This window comes from Ictalurus furcatus, unplaced genomic scaffold, assembly GCF_023375685.1.
Source record: "Ictalurus furcatus strain D&B unplaced genomic scaffold, Billie_1.0 scf3, whole genome shotgun sequence".
In the NCBI taxonomy this organism is placed as follows: Eukaryota; Metazoa; Chordata; class Actinopteri; order Siluriformes; family Ictaluridae; genus Ictalurus; species Ictalurus furcatus.
This window is the reverse complement of record NW_026521052.1, coordinates 150,054-154,416: the sequence shown is the minus strand read 5'-3', so window position 1 is coordinate 154,416 and position 4,363 is coordinate 150,054. Positions and strand designations below refer to the sequence as shown.

Below are 4,363 nucleotides of genomic sequence, written 5' to 3'. Positions count from 1 at the left end.
CGGAGGCGCTTTAGTAGGTGTATGTGTGTGTGTGTACAGATGTTACCTCCAAATTACTCCCCATGACATGCAGTATTTTGGCTCTGTAGTAGTTCCCAGGTTTGGTGTGAGTTTCAGAGAAAGGGGCGAGACACAGAAGATTTGGATAAAGTGAGACAGGAAGTGGGCAGAGCACCCGTGTATTAACGGCCACTGTCAGCCACCTCTGTTTCTCCAGACTTGCCGCGTGAGCCTGTAAACCCCAGAAATGCCCGAATTTGATGACCTACACACACACACACACACACACACACACACACACACACACAAATCCTGTTAGTGCACACACACACACAGACAGACACACACACATTGAAATCCTGTTAGTGCGCGCGCACACACAGACACACAGACACACAGACACACACACACACACACACACACACACACACAGGAGCCACTGCTTTTTTTATTTGTGCACTGAAAGTGAAAGAGGCGGAACAGACACCTCGGTGATATTGATGATAAAGACAGGGTTAGACGGAAGATTCTCCAGCTCAATGGAGCTGCTCAGAACCCCGACAGGGCTCACTGACTGATTCTGAATATCCACATTCACCCTGAGAGAGAGACACACACACAGTGAGTGAGAGAGACACAGAGAGAGAGACCTGTAACAGAACAGCACTAATATACAGAACATCATCTAAACATCACACTGTCTAGGGGATGTGGTCACATGACTACTCTCACTTAAAATGTAACTATGACTCATCTGATGATGCTCGCTGCAGTGTGTGTGTGTGTGTGTGTGTGTGTGTACCGTGTATATCTGAGGTGTGAGATACACTACCCCCCTGCCCAAGTCTCCACCTCTCCAGCGGGTTAAACGTTGAGATGGAGAGGAAGTCTCTGCTGCGCGAGGAGGAAAGACAGAGAGACCTCTGGGAGAACGCCAGAACCTCTCATTGACGAGCGGTAGAACTCTACATAGGCCCTGATACACACAGACCCACAATACACATTTATAGAAAATCACAATTAAACACACACACACACACACACACACACACACACACACACACACACACCTGGAGCTGTCAAAGGAGATGGATTTGATTTAACCACAGTGTCTGAAGAGAGACTGGAGCTGTTTATAGTAGAGGAATGCAAATGGAGGGAGATTACACACCTGAGAGAGAGAGAGGGAGGGAGAGAAAGAAATATTATTAATAATAATATTAATCCCCTAGTTAAATGGAAGCTGACTGAATACCACTACGGTGGTCCTGGGGTCGTTTCCATAGAGTTCCTTGGAGGCGAGCTCCTCGTCCACAGTTCCCTGGAGGAAGCAGTTCGGATAAAATGCGCCTGCAATCGCCACCTGAACAACGGAAACATCACTGATACTTAATAATAATTATTATTTATTTTCTGCAGGAGTAAGTTACACTTCTTGGACTTTGTCATCATGGTGAAAATTTTAAACTCTGCATTTGCAATTTTACTTTGGATGCTTGTGCTTCTAAGGCTGCGAATTATGACTAATATTTATATTTACTGTATATCAGGGGTGCCCACACTTTTTTGACTTGCGAGCTACTTTTAACATGACCAGTCAAAGAGATCTACCTACACTAAAAATGCGAAACATATTTATATTTACACTGCGTATACTTATATATATATATATATACACACACACACACACACACACACACACATACACACTATATGTTCATGTACCTTGCATAACTGAATGAACCCTTATGGGACGCTACAATTCAGTACATTTTTGGTCATTACCTTACTCTGACGACGTGCACTGAATAGAATCAGCCAGGGTTGCATAGTCCGGACAGTAGCTGCTGGTAGCCAGCCTCAAGCAGGCCTCCAAATGATGATCAGTCATTGTGGAACGGTATTTGGACTTAATGATCTTCATGTGGGAAAAGGCTGACTCACATAAATAAGTAGAGCCAAATAATGCAGTCAAGGAGGTGGCACATTTCCTCATGTTTGGGTACTTTTCCCCTGTGAGTAAGTTCCAGAACTGTCCATGAGCCCTGGACTTCAGCTGAATGTCAGTCTGTAGTTTCAAAATCTCATCCTCCACTCCAGACGAGTTCAGGTGAAACAGCGTTGCAATTTTCGATGCGAGTGAATCAACCTCAACATTGTCCCTAAACGGGTAGCACATGAATGTGGCGAATGGCTCCAGTAAAGCAAAGTCTTGAAAGCGTCTGTCAAACTCTGACCGACAGCTGTCAATCTGCTCCGTGTAGCGTGCAATGTTAAACTGCGCACAAGCCTTCCGCTGCGTCTCCAGATCTGACGCGAGGTTTTGGAAGTTCCCAAAAACATGGCGCTGCAGCTTTGAGAACAGAAGTTGCATTTTCTGTTTAAAGGCATTAACTGCCTTTAATTTTTGTCTTTTCCTTGCAGTTCCAAATTAAGTTGGTCAGATCGGTTAAAAATGCTCGGTTAAAAAAAGTCCAGCAACCACTGATCATCATTGACTTGGGTGTATTCTGCATGTTTAACAGCAAAAGGAAACTCGTTCATCTCCGGACAGAGCTCTCGAAATCTCTGCAGGAATTTACCCCTACTAAGCCATCTCACGTCAGTGTGTAGCAGGAGCTGATTGGTCGCTGATTGGTCGCTGATTGGTCGCACATTTATAGGTCATTCTGGGGTCACTCAAACCCCCCACATGCTCCAAATTCATCCCAAATGGTCTCAATAATAATAATAATAATAATAATAATTCAAAAGAAGACTATAGCGCCTAAACCCACACTGCGCATGCGCGAAGCTGGATGACTCAGCCATTAAACTAGTAAAAGAGCTCTAATTAGCCAGTGAAGCTACATGTTGTTCAGCCACGTCCACTTATAAAAGTAAATCATGTAATATTCTCAGACTGGGCAGTTATTGACAGAGTGAATTCATCGTTTTAAATAGAATCAAAAATAACATCGACCTATTTGCTAATCTCATTTCGATTAGCTTGCTTATTAATTACACTGCGCATGCGTGGACTGGACTGCCTCCTCAAAAGCTAGCACCGCTAGCATATTTGTATAATATTAACATTAATATTGAACCAGAGGAGTGAATAAAAAAAGTTATAAAATGTTATTTCTCACTTCTTCTCCTCTTATTCTTCTTCTCTGTGCGGGGGTGAGATATCTTTGGTCGGTTCCCCGGTGATTCGGTCATTAGTGAACCGAGCTCCGAGAGTGAATCAGTGCGCCGTCATCGCCTGCTTCATACTGATACACCTGAAACACAGGTGTTAACACCGTTAACTACACACATACACACGATACAGCACAGAACACAACGGGTTCGGTTACACAGAACCGAATAAACTCACTTTAGTTTAGGTCCAAACGGGCCAGAACTAACACTAACACTAGCAACGCTTTCTGCTCCTCGCGCTCGCGGTGACGTCACCAACGTAACGGACGTTGACGTAAATTTGAATCTGTGAGGAGAAAATAAAACAAAATAAACCCAAATATTATTTCATAAAAAGCTTCATTATTCTCTTCTTCTTAAACACGATAGAGGATAAGATATACAAATACATAAAAAAACAGCTTTATCATTATTTTAAATCAAATCCACTTTAAAAGTGCTCCTTTCTAATTAAATTTTAATTAAAAATATACTTTATCTTACTCTTGTTCAATTTATTTTTTAAAAATTAATATTTAATTAATTGATGTTTGTAGTCGTGTTGAGGTTTCACGTTCTTTGTGCTTTATTATCATAAATATACACTTTGTTTAAACTTTTGAGTTTGGACACAAAATGTAAACGTTCCTCATGAATCCAGAACATTCATTTGTTTATTATTTAGAAAGTAATAATTAAACAGCTGAATAAAATGATCAGATTAATCACTTGCAACATTTAGGATATGAATTTCTTGTATTAAGTGAGGTTTTTAATTATACACAGATATAAATAGATTTTATTTATTTGTAGTTTTCATATTTGACTCAGTACATTACACTACATTTACTTAATCAACTATGTACCAAGTTGTTTAAAAAAAAAAAAAATTATCTGAATGATTCTGTCCAAGATCAATAAAAATCTTAAAATAATCTATCAACACCATCAATACATCTAATAAGTAAATTAAAAATCTACATTTATTCAGCTGATCTATTGACTGGTTTATTGAAAGTTTTACAGCTTCGGCAGGTAAAGAAGCCGTGGCTTTAATCTGATCTTCTGATTTCTAATGATGATTAAATGACAAAATACAGAATTAAAGAATATCTATATTTAAATTCAAAATCATGAATAAAAATATTTAAAAATATGGACTACATGTCATTTCTACAAGTGTTCATACAGACAGAAAGAC

The 4,363-nt window shown here is 40.0% G+C and overlaps 1 long non-coding RNA gene across 2 annotated transcripts; it reads right to left on the bottom strand.

The window, feature by feature from the left end:
• Nucleotides 1-493: 493 nt before the first annotated feature.
• LOC128604822 (uncharacterized) lies at nt 494-1,627 on the bottom strand. Of its 2 annotated transcripts, none has more exons than XR_008385322.1 (3): nt 1,071-1,627; nt 803-976; nt 494-599 (listed from the first exon to the last, which is right to left on the bottom strand). It is a non-coding gene; the product is annotated as an uncharacterized LOC128604822 (long non-coding RNA). The 2 variants fall into 2 exon arrangements; XR_008385323.1 differs by having other exon boundaries at nt 803-1,171; nt 1,256-1,627.
• Nucleotides 1,628-4,363: the final 2,736 nt, after the last annotated feature.